The sequence below is a fragment of the Mus caroli genome, chromosome 18 (genome assembly GCF_900094665.2).
Source record: "Mus caroli chromosome 18, CAROLI_EIJ_v1.1, whole genome shotgun sequence".
NCBI lineage: Eukaryota > Metazoa > Chordata > Mammalia > Rodentia > Muridae > Mus > Mus caroli.
In genome coordinates, this window is record NC_034587.1 from 64,673,636 (window position 1) to 64,691,246 (window position 17,611).

A 17,611-nucleotide genomic window follows, 5' to 3' on the forward strand; every position below is an offset into this window, starting at 1 on the left:
TAGAACAAATGAAAGAAAAAAAAAATAGACGCCCAAAATGTAGTGCTAAGGATGATCTAAAAAAACAAAACAAAACAAAAAATCCCTTAAAAAAAAAGATCTCGTGTTTCTGTTTTTATAATGAGAACATTCCTGGTACAGGGCGTGGAACCAAAAGTCAGTTTCTTAAAAAATTGGAAAACAATTAGATGTGTATCTTTTTAAGTGTTTTGGAGGCAGGGATGAAGTTGCTATGGGGGTAGAAAGGCTTGCTTTCCACAGAGCGGTTCCATCTGGCCCTGCCTTGCTCCTGGAGCCAAGCTGGGCAGCCCTGTGTGGGATAGAATTTCTTATGAGATGGGGAAACGGTTACATGTCAAATCATTATTCCATACTTCCCTCGAGATTGCTGTCTAGCTTTGATCTAGTAATAGGGAAAGGTTCCAAGTTCTTTTTCGGGGCCAACCCTTCTGTGTGCCGTGGTTACCTGTGTGATCTGGTAGGCTACTCTGCCATCTGGAAGGCTTGGCCTCCTCTCTGTTTCCTAAGATGGTCTATGCCATATTTCAGGATCAGACTTGGAATTGATATCCATTTGCACAAGCACTGATACCTTCTTCTTGGAGGTGATATTTTCATGCCTCTTCGCTCCTTGAAATCATGAGGTCATTTCCCTTCCTTCAGACCCTGGCTTAGAACCAATGTGGTCAACTTGGAGACATGGTTGTAATCGTCTGGCCAGGAGCATATTGCATGTGCAGGAAGCTAGGCTTTATGTTTAATAGAGACGGGTGCAGAGAGATGACCTGGAAAACCTGGGGAACGTTTCAAGTGGTTCAGAGCTAGAGACTGACATGGAATGCCTGGGTCATGGCTAGGCTGAGTGGCAGACAGCAGGGTGAGTGGCATGAGGGGCAGAGCTGGCGGTGAGGGTACAGACTTGGACTTCCAGGCTTCAGGCATTGAATAAGCAGGGGGTGGGGGTTCTCAGTCTGTGGCTCTTAGGGTATTGGAAGAATAACTCGTGTGGTACTAATGTCATAAATATGGGATAAAGGGTGCCCCCAAATGGGTGGGTCTTCTCAGAAACCCAGGGAAGGCATCCGACGTGTTGTGAAGGATACATGTATAGGTGCAGTCTTCGGTCTCATTTTTGATGTGATCTTAGACCACAGAGTTCAATTTCCTCGTCTGGAAAATGGGGTGGGGTGGGGTTGGGGGGTAACATTTGCATGGCTCACAGCATAACCATGACCATGAGATGGAACGTCAAGTGTTGTCTCTGAAATGAAGAAGACCTTCAATTCCCCTTGTTTCAGCTGTATCGTGCCCACCTTCTCTTGTGAGCAGACTGGGGGAGGCTCCATGGAACCCTCGTGAATGGGCTGTTTGCACACGAGACTGCCGGCAGCTCAAATGCTTGATACCAAGGAAGGTTGCTAGGGACAGTGGGCCCGTGGAGAGTGACTGCCAGTTTCTTATTGCCTTGGGGACAGAGGGGATGGGTTTGCTTCCATCCCTAAGGCCAAATGGAAGAGAGGTGTTTAATGGGAAAAGCAGTTAGAAGACACACAAGGTTTCTTGCTCTATCCCCATGTAGGATGAACAACTTGTGCTAGACACCGTGGGCACACAAGCTGTTTGACCTCAGTTTTCCCACTGAGAATCCCCTCCACACTTCCATTGCTATCTGTTTCCATGGGTTACTTACTTTGATTGATTGGATTACTTTATTGGAAGTATTATGTTCACTCTTATTTTTCAAATGGAGAAGTAAGGTCTAGAGGGTTTTCTCAATTGGCCCGAGGTCACTTGCTGTTAAGATCTTGTGTGTGCAGTGACAGGCTGGGTAGAGCCTGGTGGCTCCTTGGGCTCTCCCTTGAGTTAAATGATTGTGTCTTCAAGGATCACATTCTGTGAGGCTGATTGCAAAGGAAACCGTGCGATAAGGACTATACTCAGACCATCCCTGCCTGGTATGTGCTTGCTCTGAGGAGTTGCGTAGCACTCCAGGAATCACTGGGAGCTTCAACTTCTAACAACGTGGTCTAGATGGTCTACCCTTGTTCAGGCCAGGACATGTCAGGTCAGACATGAAATGCTTGGGATTCTTTTTTGTTTTCTGGGATAGAAGTTATCTATCATGAAAGGAGGCAGAAGAGAGTCTCAAAAATATGTCATTGTTGGATTTATGCTCTTTATATATGATGGGTAGTTGGTGTTTCCATACTTAGCTCAACCAGAACAGTGTTGGAGTCTCTCATGCTGTGCGGGGATTTTGTTTTGTTTTTGTTTGTTTCTCCAAATCTGAAGTGCTCTTGGATGGAACAAAAGCAATGTTAAAGGGAAACCTCTATTTTACTTTGCTGACTGCCTATTATAAGCTGAGCTGTTTTTTTACTTTAGAAAAAGGGTGAACAGGTGAGAGGATGTGGAATAAGATATATCCCAGCTCTGAAAGATAGTATCAGAGAGGAAATAATTTAAACTCTATCCACTTGACCTCATATGTCTGTAAAATCTTTGGTCAAAGGTGTATTACTTGTGAGGAGCCAAGAGAAATTCCACATAATGATGCCCTGGGAGAGGCCTGCATAGGACAGCTGCACCATGAATGATGGCCGCACTAGTATGTTAGTTAGTTACCAGCACGGTAGTACATGTTGATAAAACTGACCCCTGGGCGACTGTGTTGAGACACATTCTGACCAGAGCCTATAGGCAGCCTCCGCTTTGGCTGTGAGGCTTGCAGAATCTCTCATCAGAACGTTGGCTTGAAGATGGCTGCTTGCAACTGTGGTGGGACATTTGTGTTCCAGACGTAGGTGGGCACTGCTGCTGGTGACCCGGTGTTGGTGTTAAGTCACAACCGGAAATGTTAACCCAGCGAGATTAGCCTCTTTGGTGTGCAGATTTGAAAAACGAGCATTGAAGGGGCCACTTAGAAGTTTAAATAGACTTACTCTCCATTTTCATCTAAATATTTTATAGGAATTTCATTAGCGCTAAATGAGTTTCTCTGAATGGCAACGGTACCCTTTAAATTCTAATTAGCTAGCAAATTAACTAGTATTGGTTCTGATTAATCAGAATAACTTACAGGTACTAACGATTACTATATTTAAGCAAATGGAAGTCCTGGTTATCTGGCCTGGAGAGACTTTCAGTGGTTTAAGAAAGGCTCTCTGTATTATTATTATTATTATTATTATTATTATTATTATTATTAATATGAGCTTGCTCTAATTGTCTTCAGACACAACAGAAGAGGGCATCAGATCCCATTACAGATGGTTGTGAGCCACCATGTGGTTGCTGGGAATTGAACTCAGAACCTCTGGAAGAGCAATCAACGCTCTTAAGTGCTCTCCAGCCCCAGCTCTCTGTCTTTTATACTCTATTCTCTACCTTTATGAAGCCTTGATTGGATCCTCTGTGTGGACCGAGGACAGAATAAAGATGCCCTGACTGTCTTGGGTGGTCCTGAGAAGAGCATTGTTCAGAGCTTGTTCCTGGCAGGGATTTATCCTTACACACTGTGGTAGACGCCCTGTGATGTGCCCCCTGCATGTAGGCTGTTTCTGGGATATCACACCACAGAGCCAAAGGAAGTGAGTGTAGCCATCTCACCAGGGCTAGCCTCATCAGGGTCCTGGGAATGCACACACATGTTTGCAGAAGGTAGTGTGAGGAAACCTTGTGGCAATGTGCTGATCCATGCAATCCATCCCATGCCAGTCATTGCGGATCTCACTGTCACTTGGCCCATGAAAGGCACTGACAAACATATACATATTTCTTGTTTTAGAGTGGACTTTAGACATACTCATTGCTTCATGACTAGAATATTGGAAATGCCAACTTCTTAATGCGTTCCGTCTGTGGACATACCAGCTGGGGTGTTTTGCAAAGGGTCATAGGTTCACTTACAAGTGGAGCAGCCGGGATGTCCCCTGTCCCACTGAATGGTCAGCTCTCTGGTTAAGCAGGGGCTGCCAGCCTATAAGTGCAAGATCCCATGTCCCTGTAGGCATGGTCATGGAAGTGCCTTTAGACTGTCCCACCCTCTGGTGAGCCCATCTTGGCTCCAGCCCTTTCATGGGACTCTCTTGGCCTTCCTGTGGCTTCTCTAGACTGGGAGGTGCAGTTTCCACTACTAAGTGTTCCAAGAGTATTGGCTCCTGGCTTCTATGTGCTTTGAGTTTGTTCTTAGTGTATGCATGTATGTGTGCATGCATTCATGTGCACATGTGTGTTCAGTTATGCACAGATGCATGTATGTATGCCTGTGCATGTATATATGTCTATCTAGGAAAAAAAAAACTGACTGTGTTTTATGCTATTTCATATGCTACCTCAAAGCATTCTAGTTTACGAAGACCCAAAGATATACCCAACGTAGCCCTATTCCTAATGCTTTTGTGTCTACTCAAAATCCAGTGTCCTCAGCTGGGTGGTGGTGGCACACACCTTTAAACCTAGCACTAGGGAGGCAGAGGCAGTCAGATCACTGTGAGTTTAAGGCCAGCCTGCTGGTCTACAGAATGAGTTCCAGGACGGCTATATGGAGAAACCTTCTCTTTAAACCCTACCCACCCCTAAACCAAACCAAACCACCACCACCACCAAACCAAAAACCATTCAGCGTTCCCCTAGGGTGACCTCCTTCTGCACTGTCTTAGCAATTCTGAAATTTATCATCACTTTGAAAACAGCCCTGTTTGCTACTTGTAACTTGAGATGAGGCAGGGATCACACCTGGAAGTAGATAGCCACACCTGGAAACACTCACATGAGTATATTGGAACCCAAGACATGTCTTTGGCATGTAGAGGAGCAGGGGAAGTAGGTGAAGGCCTCCATGCTGAAAGCTGCTGTTTGCCGCCACGATGAGCAGCTTCAGAGCTTCCTCCCGGCAGAGCGCTGGTGATGCAGGGCTCCTGACCTTAACTCAGCCCTTTAGGATTTCCTTTTGGGAGTGAAGCCCTGCTCCCCTTGGCATCTGTTCCCATTGTCCCTCAAAGGAGAACATTCAGGGATGCTGCTCTCACAAGGACCTTTGGGAAGCCCTTTCTGCAGCCTCAATCCTTCTGGAAGTAATTCAGTGAAAACTACTGAAGTACCTATGCCACGGTAATAATAAAATACTCAGGACAAATGGAAAAAGTGAGCTTAACAGGTGCTTTGGTCTGAATGAAAAATGTCCCTTACAGGCTCGTTTATTTGAACACTTGGTCCCTAAGTTGGTGATGCTGTTTTGGAAGATGATAGAATCTTTAGGCGGTGGGGCATTTTGGAGGACTTGTATCTCTGCCAGTGGGCTTTGATTGTTTTTGTTTTCTTTTGGTTATTTGAGATAGGGTTTCTCTATGTAGCCTTGGCTGTCCTGGAACTCACTCAGTACAACCAGGGTGGCCTCAAACTCACAGAGGTCCTCCTGCCTCAGGATCCTGAGTGCTGAGATTAAAGGCATGCACCACCATGCCCAGCTTGGGCTTCAGTGTTTTATAACCTGGTTGTTACAACTTCTGTTTTCTCTTTCTGCTTCGTGTGTGTGTATGTGTGTGTGTGTGTGTGTGTGAGATGTGATCTCCCTGTTTCCTATTTGCATGTCTTATACTGCTGCCATGATGGACTGACTGTATCCTCTCTGGAATCCTTTTTCTCCTCTAAGTTGCTTTTCTCAGGGTGTTGTGCTGAGGCAGCAAGAAGTGACCGACTACACATCAGGGCTTGGTTACATGAAGGGAGTTCTTTAGATACAGTGACTTCCTAGAGCCATTTATTTCCACATGTCCAGCGAAGTCCACCAAAACATCCAGCATTTCAAATCTTCCTTGGTAGGAAGCTTCAGGCAATGGCACTGCCACCACCACCCACCCAACTGCTTGCTTTGCTGGCTCTCCTTCTTGTGGTGCTGAGAGACTTGGTTTGGAAGCTTGCAAACAGGCCTTCTTAGGGGTGTTTTGATTTATGCCCGGAACTGTGCTCAGGTGATTGGTGACTAATTAAGGTAGGGCTGACAAGAACCTTACAGACTTTTTCCTGGTGGAGGAAAAACTACCTCTAAATACTTACGGATGGTTTTCATTACCGAAATGGACTTTTTAGGATGCTACGGAGATTGGTAAAATTTTGCTCCTTAATATGGTATGGAGTCTGCATGATATATAGAAAACGACGTAAGAAACACTAAAAACATATTTCTTTACTTAGCCACTAATGAAAGTCTTTCCCAAGCGGTTATTAAAATCATATCCAGCGGCTTTGGCCTCCCACACAGCTCCGACCCCGATGGTTCCTAGTTCTTTCAGCTGTTAAGTAATTAGCGCCAAGGTTGGATCTGAATAATCTCCCTGTCTTGCTGGCCCCGGGAACTTTGTACCTGGACCCTCTTTTTGCCAGGTCCCTCTTTTTGGTTCACCTATCATTTTGTACCTTTGTTCCTTGCTCAGTTCAGCACCCCTGTCTGGGCTCTTTCATATGGAAAGGACTGAGAAAGTTTGTGTCTTCCCCCCATCCCCTGCACCTGTTCCCCACTATCAGGTCAGAGAGCTCTTGTGAAGCCTCCTGCCATTGGGGTGTGAGGGTAGTGCCCCAAGAAACGAGAGGTGAGGGATTAAGTTGTTTCTCCCACTCCCACTTCTGGCTCATAACCTTCTGTGAGTGGACAGAATAGCACATCTCAAACTAAGACAAAGTATGGGAAGACAAAGTATGAGGTCATCATTTAAAGAATTACATTAATTTCTCTCTGTTCCCCATCACCCCTCTTGTCTGTCTGTCTGTCTGTCTGTCTATGCATATAATCATTTGTCTTCCAACCTATCACTTAATTTCCAAACCTAATGTTAAGATAAAGGCCCTCGGTTTTGTTTTGTTTTGTTTTGTTTTGTTTTTTTCCTTTCTCATCTGCCTATGCCTTTCTTTGGGTTTTGTAATTGCTAGTTGACCTTTGAAGTCTTTGAGCATATTTATTGATCTACATGGATTCATGTGGTGGTTAAATATTATACTCATTTACTTTACATCTACACGTGTGGTCACCAGAAGCTTAGGTGTCTCCTCCTTCCTTCTCTGTCACTGATGGATGAATGGGCGTGCACGCGCACATACCGCCCCCCTTGTCCCCCCAGCCCCAGCAGGCCTTCTGAATGTTTCTCTGTGGAGTTTGAGCTTCTGGCAGAGGTTATAGAGTGACGGATCACATGCCTGACCACACAGTTGGGATTTTTCTGTCTTCTAGGACAGACAGAGTTGCTCTCTTGAATGTACAATTTAATAAATATCAAGAACATCTGCATTATATTGCCTCATTAGCGACATTGCCATGCCTTCTGGGGAAGCAGACAGGCACACATGAACATGTGAATTGTACCGTCTGTGTCTCTGGAACATGATTGGGGCACACCTTTTCATACAAGTGTGAGCCTTAGAAGGCAGAGGGACTGACTTGGTACCCCAACCCTCTTTTTGGAGAAGTGGAGGGTTTGCCTCACTGGGAGCTCTGCAAAGAGAGAAGCAGTGTTGGGGTGACTAGTGTGTGCACTGTGGAGTGAGTAGGCTTGGTTTTGAGTCTAGAGGGAACTCAGATAGGGGCAGGCGGCTCACGAGGGTGTCCACAGAACTCCCTCCAAGCCCTGCCATTCTCAAGACTATTCATTACAGAAATAATGAGGGAGAGTTGAGATGAGACGGGCAGGGAGGAGGGCAGATTTTTTTCATACTGGGTCTAAGTTAGGTCGACTTTGGGGGTTGCCATCAGGTTTCTCTGAATGTGTCACAGCAGAAAATGAATCAATATCCACACAGGTTTTGCCAGATGTTTTCTGTAATGTGTATTATTGCCACCCTCACTTTTGAAATGTGAATCTGGGACTCAGGGGGATTAAAGTCATAGGCCCAAGTCAACCCAGCTGCAGTGGACTTGAGCTTCCTTCCAGCTTTTGTGAATGTGTGTTGTATGGATACATACATGTATATGTTATATGGCTATACACGTATGTATTGTATGAATATTTACATGTGTGTGTTGTATATGTGTGTGTATGTATATATATATGTGTGTGTATGTGGTTATATATGTGTGTGTATATATGTGTACATGTGTATGTGTGTACATGTGTGTGTGTTGTATGGATATGTATATATGAGTGTGTGTGTTGTGTGTGTATATATGTATATATATATATGTGTGTATGTATATATGTGTGTATATGTGTATACATATATGTGTGTTGTATGGATATATGTGTTGTATGGATACATATGTGTGTCTGTGTTTTTATATATTATATATGTGTATGTGCATATATATGTATGTGTGTATATATGTGTGCATGTTGTATGTATATATGTATATATGTGTGTTGTACACATATATATGATGTGTACATATGTATATGTGTATATATAGATGTATATATGCGTATATGTGTATGTGTTGTATGGATACATATGTGTGTGAGTGTGCTTACCTGTGTGAGTGAGTGTGTAGGCTTGAGGATACCCTCCAGTGCTGAGGTTATGGACTTGTGCCAGCACACTGAGATTCTGAACTCAGGTCTTTCTGCATGTGCAGCGAACACTTTACCCACTGAGTGAGCTCCCAGCTTCCAGCCCATATCTTTGACCCCCAGCTCTCTATCTATGTTACTGTGGCTGAGAGATCCCCAGGAAATCTGGACAGCAATTTTCAATTGAGGAACAATAGACAGCATAGGTCATTTCTGCATCAAGGGGAATGAAGAGAAGTAAGATTTTCGAGGTTGACCTAGAAACCAATGTGTAAAATGCTCATCTCAAGTCTCATGGAATGGCAACCAGGGCTCAGAGCAGCTCTTACTCCCCTCCCTGTGGAGATGGCCTCTCCCTGGAATTACAAGGCAGGCACTGACAGATGTAAGAGTGGATGCTCAAGAGCAAATTAAAAATGCTTTGTTAAAAACCGATTCAGTGTGTGAACAGAGATGGGCATGAAGGTTGGGTCCCTGTGTTTTGAGAGGCTAATTACAGTGCTTGAACAATGAATGGTAAAATCAGATAGCCCACATCGCCAGAATCCACGGCTAAGCATTCACTGCAGAGTTAATGGTAGCCTGTGGAGGTCTGGATAGTTTGTAGCCATTTCTGACACCTCACTCCATCAGCTAGCGCTGAGACCACTCTGCTCTGAGGTCCCTGGAATCTAGGGATGCACATACTGATACATCTCGGCACTCTTGATTTTGAGACTCATTATGATATGGGATGCCACTACCTGGAGGCTGTGGTCAGGTTTTTGTAAAGAGCTTGATTGAAGCTGAGACAAGGGATTGTAGCTCGTGGGTGCTTCCCCTTCTGAGAGCGAGGCACTGCATCTGTTTTCTTCAAGCAATCAATTGCCACGTAAAGGGCAGACTCTGTGGCCCTCCTAGGTGCCAGGCTAGCTGAGTATGGGCTATGGCAGGGCAGGAGAACGAAGGAAATTTGATCAGTGGCAGAGAATTCTCTCATTTTGCCAATGACTTGGAAACTGGTCTCCAGGGCGAGTTTCCTGTAGAGCAGACCGGGTCCCCGTCTGTCTTAGCTCTCTGTGACACTGACATGACTGGGTTCAGGCAAGGAAGTTGGTTCAGGTAAGAGTAGTAGAAACAGTGACCACGGGGCGTTGCGTATTACTTTACTTACGTAATCTCCTGCTTTACTACTTCCATTGGTGACTTTGTTTTTGCTCTAAGAACTGGCCATGCTTTTTGGATGTACCTGGAATGATAGGAAAGCAAGCTGGAGGGAAATAGAGCTGCTCCCGCCTCAGCCCTGGCTGGAGTCATGTGATCATTTTGTCTAATTGTTTTTCTTCATTTCCAATCCTCCCTCCCTCCGAGACCCTGTTGACTGACTGGGCTGGCTCGGTCAGGAAGACTTACCCCTGGCTTCATAGTTCAATAAATACAGATGTTTCTTTTACTGTGATGGCACCTTGAGCATCATAGCACTCGGTCATTGGTTTCTCGCCAACAGCCATCATCACGGAAGACTTGTACTGTGTATGGCTAGCCTTGGAAAAGACAAAGCCAAAAAAGGGGGTACAGTGTATCCTTTAACATCATTGTGAAGTTGAAAGATTGTAAGTTGAACCGTTGCTAGGGCTTATCTGTCTTCTTAGGGACACTCCAAGCTAAGTAAACCATTCCCCCCCCCCCCAAGGCTAGGTTAATTTTGTTGCTGGTAGTCTGTAATTTCATATTTATACTTTTCCTCTTTTGAAAATTTCTAAAATAGAGTGAATATTCATTGTACACGGATATAGGGATGGCGTGTGAAGAACAACAAAAAAAAGATTTTGAATTGACTTAAGGCCTCTGTTTCTAACAGTCTTTTTTACGTTCCTTTGGCTTATTTGTTTTGAATACAGCAAAACTGAGAGAATCCCTTAACCAAGGTTACATCTCAAAGAGCGCAAGCTGGCTGGAGTGGACTTAGGAAGCTTGAGTGGCCATGCTGTAGAAAGGGTAGAGGCTTTTATGGCACATAGTGAGGACATTTGGCTCATTCGCGTGGTGTGAACTTTCTTGTGCATTCTCTGTTTTATGTAGATCTACATACATGCAACTTTATGCATTTGTATGTCTGTCAGCATCTTACATCTCCACCCAGTCGTGTAATGAGTTGTAGCTTACATTCAGATGCTCTGGAATTTGTACCCGGATGGTGGCTGACTTTAGTTGGCCAGCAGGGAGGTTGAAGGGGGGTAAGGAAGGGGCATCCAGCTTTTCTTTTTGCCAACTGTTTTTTATATATGCTAATTTTACCACCTTGGTGTAAGGCTCTTTGGACCTTACTCTCTGTCCTCGTTTCTACTCTCAGTTCACCGCTGAGAGCTGTGGTTCCAGAAATATTTTAGAGGAGCTGAAGGATAACAACCCACCTTCTGGTCCTGCTCCCATGAGGGTCACAGTCACTGTCTAGGAAGGAAGAACTGTGACACTCTCTTCTCATAGCTACCTGTTGGTGAGAGAGTGGAATCTGTATGCCTTGGGGTTGGAAGTAGCTGAATCCCTCCATTACAGGCTTAGTCTGGGCTGTTGAATCCCAGAAGAGACAACAGCTTTTCTCTTTCAGCATTAGGCAGACCCCTCATGGGTATGGCTAGCATCCTCAGGTCCCAGTTAGATAGTGCCTCACCTTGTAACTCTGGCTGGCTTGGAACTTGCTGTGTAGACCAGGGTGGCCCCAAACTCACAGAGAACCACCTTCCTCTGCCTCCAGAGTGCTGCTGTGCCACTATGCCTGGCCAGTCATTTTAGTTTTTTGAGTTCAGGAGTAAGGTTGTTTGGGCAGCAGAAAAAGCATAAATCATACTCTATTGAAAAGGTGGCCTTAGCTGGGTGTGGTGGCTCACGCCTTTAATCCCAGCACTCGGGAGGCAGAGGCTGGCAGATTTCTGAGTTCAAGGCCAGCCTGGTCTACAAAGTGAGTTCCAGGACAGCCAGGGCTATACCGAGAAACCCTGTCTCGAAAAACCAAAAAAAAAAAAAGAAAGAAAGAAAGAAAGAAAGAAAGAAAGAAATGGTGGCCTTTTAGTTAGATCAGGACGAGCCAGGTATATTCATTACTTTTGTACTGCTGTAACAGAAGACCCTGGTAAATCTTAAGTTAGGGAAGAAAGGGCTCATTTTAGCTTAGAGTTATTGAGGGGCTTTAGCCCGTCATGGTGGGGAAGGCATGACAATAGGGACAGGAGGCTGTCGTGGCAGTAAGGAAGCAGAGTGGCCACAGTTTATACACACACAGGAGGCAGAGAGAAAGTAGGAAGTGGCGCAGACTATAAAACCTCAAAACACCTGCCCTCAATGATGTACTTCCTTCGGCAAAGCCCCAGAGGTTCCACCACCTCCCCATACAGTATTACCAAGTGGACACAAATGCCCAAAGACATGAACCCAAGAGGGCCATTGCTCACTTAAACCACAACAGCCAGTAAAATGGGTCCATACTGAAGGGAGCACGCTGGTCCACGACAAGGACACGGTAGCAAGGAGGAAAGCTGTAGAATGGAGGTTCTTGGGACATTTTAGAGATGGTTGATATGGGAAAAATGGGGTCAGGAGGATGGATTAGGTAATTTTCTATAATTGGATAAAAATACCACTATCAAAAGCAATTTATATATGAGAACATTTATTTTGGTTTACAGTTTCAGAGAGATGAGAGTCCTCTGTAGTAGGGAGGCAGGGCAGCAGGTGTCTGGAGCAGGAAGCTGAGAGATGACCACACCTCCAACCACTTGCAGAGAGAAAGGGAGAGCCCGTAGTGGTGGGGGCAGAGAGGCAACAGGTGCTGGTGCAGGAAGCAGACTGTCCACATTTAGTCACCCGGGAAACAGAGGGATTGGATTGGAAGTGGGGTCAGAGCTTGCTCGCTCGGACTTCCTCCAGCAGGGCTCCGCTACCAAGAAGTTCCAAAAACTTCTCCGAACAGTGCCACTATCGGGGGACCAAGTATTCAAACACGCGCTTTGGAGAGCATGGTTTGGTGGGCTATGCGGTACAGCAGCTAGGATGCTCATAGAAGATGTGCCTTTTGAAGATGCTCAGTCTATTCACACAAACATCCCTTACAAGACCATACAATTATAGCGGTTATGGTAACCTCATCTAAAAAGATATCTCACCCACTGAGGAATGGTCAGTAGGGCAGAAAATGCTGCAGGCTTCCAGGGGAGGTGCTTTGGGAAGCAGGCTCGACCCACACCTGCTCTGAGCTGCTCAGCTGTGGCAAGCTGGGAAGATGGCATCGCTGGAAGTTCTAGAGGGTCCTTGAGAAGTCAGCCTGTGGCTGGTGCTCATAGATGGGCTCATGTGAATTGAGCAACAGTGCTGGCATCTGAACAGTTGCCAAGCCAGAGTCACACAGTGGCCAGATTCAAAGTACCCTTGCTGGTGTGGATTGGTCTAAGAGGCTTGAGATTCTGTCAGGAGCATGGCAGTGCCATCCTAGGCTTATCCCCCAAATCCCAGTGTTTCGTATTGTTTAGCGAGCATCGGTTTTATGTTCTTAGGGTTTACAGATTAGGGCTGGTTCATTAATGTATCAGAATCACCTTGGGGTTGATTCATTAGCATATGAGAGTCAGTCTGCCTTAGGCTTGACTAATACTGAAGCTGCCTTGTGGCTGGCTCCTTAACATATCTTGCAAGCATGATTTTATTCCCATTCACACAAACTGTTTTCTCTTATGTTCCTAATATGAACCTATGGAAGGGGCACCATTTTTAAATCTCCACAGAGGAGATGGAGGGTGTTAGAGTCCTGGATAAATCAACAGCCACCAAAAACAACACCAGGACAAGTGATTTCTAGGTCTTTGGTCCCATGAGCTCAAGAGAATGGAATTTAGAGAGCAGGAAGGTGTGTTTAGGAAGGAATTTTATTATAAGATTATAAATTGGGGCTTGAGAGAAGGGAAGAGGAAGGACTCCTGAATAGAAGGGGTGGGCCCCAGAGTTTGAGGTACCATCGAGCTGCAGTCTAGGGGAGAAGAAGAGAGAAAGGCATGCCTTTTTTGACCAAGGGGACCAAGGAAGCAGTCACGTTCAGCGTCGGAGGTCTGCAAGCAGCTGCACAGTGGAGCGGGACAGGGGTTAGAAGACTTCAGAGAATGAGAAAGCCTAGCCTATCGGGAAAGCGCGCTTAAGCCTTTGGCAGGTGTGATGGCTAATCTTGGGTGTCAGCTTGGCACACCTGGGAAGAAGGCACTGAAATCAGGAACTGCCATCATCAGATTGGCCCGTGACCACGCCTGTGGGGGCGCATTTTCTTGATTTCTAATTATGTAGGAAGACCCAGCCTACCAAGGGCTGTACCGTCTCTAAGCAGGTGGCATGGGCTGTATAAGAGAGTTGGCGGTGAGCCTGGAAGCCAGCCTGGTGCAACAGTGCTCCTTGTGGTCTCGGTTTCAGTTGTAGGGTTCCCTTAGGGATGGACGGTAACTTGTAAGCCAAATAAATAAACCCCTGCCTCCTCCCGCAGCTGGTTTTCCTCAGTGTTTGTTACAGCAACAGAGACTCAAAGTGGGACATCAGGTGTCTGAAAAGATAAAAAGGCAAAAAAAAAAAAATTATGCTTTCTGAGTTAGAATTCAGAGAAGCAGCCAGACTTAAACATGGCAGAAGTTCTGCAAGCAGCTGCAGAGGGGGAGGGACTTCTGGACACTGCATTATCTCACTACGGGGGTAATTATTCTCCACTCCCAGTCGCTTTAGAATGTCTTCAGGTGAATCGGCTTTGTGATGGACAGGCCCAGCTGGGTTAACTCTTAAGGGAGGGGGTGATAGTAGCCAATGTTCTAATCTTTGGAGCAGATCACAGCCTTACAGGCCAGCGGTGGAACTGAGGTCCTGTTGTTTTGACCCGGAGGAAGCAGCCTCCCTGTAAGGAGCCTCAACTAAGCTCTGGTAGTGTCTTCTTCTCCCAAGGTATTTTAAACCCAAAGGAGGGGGCAGTAGTGATGCTTGCCTTTTGGTATTACAAAGGAAATGGAAAGCTATATATCCAAAACTGACCAGGAGAGCGGGCTCTATCCTCCAAGGCTCCCAAGGCTAACGGATCACTATCTAGCTAACTAATGTTTTCCCATGTCCTAGTTAGGGTTCCTATTGCTGTGATGAAGCACCATGACTAAGGCAATTTGGGGAGGAAAGGGTTTATTTGGCTTATGCTTCCACATCTGTGATCCAACACTGAAGGAAGTCAGGACAGGAACTCAAACAGGGCAGGAACCTGGGGGCAGGAACTGATGCAGTGGCCATGGAGGGGTGCTGCTTACTGGCTCATTCCTCATGGCTTGCTCAGTCTTTTTTTCTTATAGAACCAAGACCAGGGGTGACCCCATTCACAATGGGATGGACTCTTCCACATCAACCACTAATTAAGAAAATGCCCCACAGGCTTACCCACAGCCCAATCGTATGGAGGCATCTTCTCAATTGAGGCTCCCTCCTCTCTGATGACTATAGTCTGTACCAGGTTGACGTGACACTTGCTAGCACACACCCTCTCTGAAGTTGAAATCCTAAAGTCATTTAGGATCTGGGCTTTGTGTCATTCTGACTATATCCTGCGTCTTGCCATGAACTCTGCTCATTCTCAAGGCATCTACCTTAAAATGTCCTGATCCATCTTCAAAACACAACGTTGCTCTTCCTTTTGAAGAGAGGTGTGAGGTCTTTCACAGGCTCACAAGTTCTTTGGGTCCTCAAGTGGATTATGTGCCAACTGGTGGGTATCACAGTTCGGTAGGGACCTCTTGGGAGGTTCCCTTGTGTTCTGAAAAAAGGAATTGGACAGACACGTGGACTAGTAGTAAGCAAAGCGAGAGAACCCATAAGTTTATATTTTGATGGGAGGGACAGTTGGATCGAGGAAGGGATTCAAGGATCTCAGCTAGCAGCTGGTATAAAGGGCTATACTTTCAGGATGGCTGTAAAATTGAAGAAAAAAAGAAATTCTTATAGGAACTTTAAAAAAATAAGATTGTTCTTTGACATTTTCATACTGTATAAAAGGCATGCTAACTATTCTCTCACCCCGCCAACTTCCCATTCTCCCCACGAATCTTTTCCATATATACGCCTTTTTTTTTTTGTTTTTTGAAACATACACCCCTCCCTCTTTCATCACTAATAAGTCTCATGAAGAAGAAAAAGAAAAAGAAAAAAATCTCCCTTCAGAAATTTCGAGGTTTATAGCAGACTTGCAGAGATAATGCAGGAAACCCTTGTTTTTGTGCACCCCCACACTTCTGATCCTAACATCTTATCTAACCAGGTGTATTTGTTACAGTAAAGAAGTGTGCACTTACAGACAGCCGCTGAGGAAGAGCACAGGTGTGATTAGATCTCATCTGTTTTTTTCCATGAGCATCCCGTTTCTGTTCCTAGAGAAGTCTAATACACGACACTGCATTTAGTCACAGAGCTTGTTAGTTTTATGTCGACTTGATACAAGCTGGACTCTTGTGGGAAGAGGGCTATTGATTGAGAATATGCCTCCGTAAGATTGGCCTATGGGCAAGTCTGTTGGGTATTTTATTTTACTTTTTTTTGATTAGTGATTGATGTGGGAAGGCCCAACCCACTGTGGGTGGTGGCAACCCTTCGTTGATGGTTTTGGGCGCTATAAGAAACCAGGCTGAACAAACCAGGAGGAGGAGCAAGCCAGTATACAGCAGCACCCCTGTGGTGTCTACTTCAGTTCCTGCTACCAGGTTAGTGCCTTGACTGCAGCCCCGACTTTACTTTGTGACGGATTATGATCAAGACACATAAGCTGAAATAAACCTGTTCTCCTCCAAATTGCTTTTTTTGGTCATGGGGTTTTATCACAACGGTAGAAACCCTAACTCAAGACAGTCATTGTACATCTTACTGTTTATACAACTTTAATTTTGACTTCTCTCTGTTGTAAAAACTCAAGCTCTCTAGAGAATCCAAGAGAGTCCCAGCTTATGTCCTCCTCTGCCAAGTATGGCTAATCTCACTTTTCTGCCCTAAGCAATTCACGCTTCTTAGTGAACCAAGGTGGCTAGAGCAGTAGAATACTCTCCAAGTTTGGGTTTCCACTGCTGTTATAAATTCCATGACCAAACCCAAAACCAAACCAAAAAAAAAAAACCCAAATAACAACCCCCAAAAAACCAACCAACCAACCCCCCCCCCCCCAAAAAAAAAACAACTTGGAGAGAAAAGGCTTATTGCAGTTTACTACCTTGATTGTCGTCCATCACAAAGAAAAGATGGGGCAGGAAGTCTACACACAAACCTGGTGGCAGGAGCTGAAGCAGAGCCCACAGAGGGGCACTGCATGGAGCGGTAAGCGTCGTGAGGGAGTTGCCAACGTTGCAAGGTCTTGCCTGCTTGTAAGCCGAGGCATTGTCTGAGAGCCATCGGCCCTGATAACCTGCTTGAGTGACTAAGTGTGAACACTTGACGATGAGAATCGTGTCTGGTCTTCCTCCATGGTCTGTTGCAGTTGCCGGGAAAAATGCTTCAGATGCAAGAGATACATACCAGGTTTGTTGGAAAGCTCTCTTTATTCATCCCTTTGAGTGGATGGGTAGATTTAGTTATCCTTGGCAGTTGGGGCTACCTCTCCAGCTCCTCAGGACTTTTGAGATGAGGATTAGAGCCATTCTAAAGTGAATTGTCAAAGTGGGAAAGACCATCTTAGTCTACATTCTGACCTTAGATGTCAGGGTCCTACGCTACCTCTGGACTGCTAAAGCTTTTAGGGTTTGCCTTTGTGTTGTACATTCTGCTTGCCTCAGAGGAGTTCCCATTTTTGTGTTTTGCTGGTTATTGGCTGCTCCTGGAAGCCTCTCAATAGGTCTCAGTCTTCCATTGTTAAGCTGCTTCCCACCATGATGCCAGAGGCTTCGCCTGATAGTTCCTTGGGATTTTTTTCGTTTTTTAAGAAGCTAGTACCTTGAACAGAATTCAAATGCAGAGGCCCTTCTCACTGACCTTCAAAATATGTTAGTAGCTTACATGATAGTTTAATGTGGGTGACAACACAGACACACACACACAGACACAAACACACAGACACAAACACACAGACACAAACACACAGACACAAACACACAGACACA

The 17,611-nt window shown here is 45.4% G+C and overlaps 1 protein-coding gene across 9 annotated transcripts in view; it reads left to right on the plus strand.

The window, feature by feature from the left end:
• Positions 1-17,611, plus strand: part of Ldlrad4 (low density lipoprotein receptor class A domain containing 4) — a 318,866-nt gene that overhangs the window by 17,326 nt on the left and 283,929 nt on the right. The gene's annotated exons all lie outside the window — the stretch shown is intronic.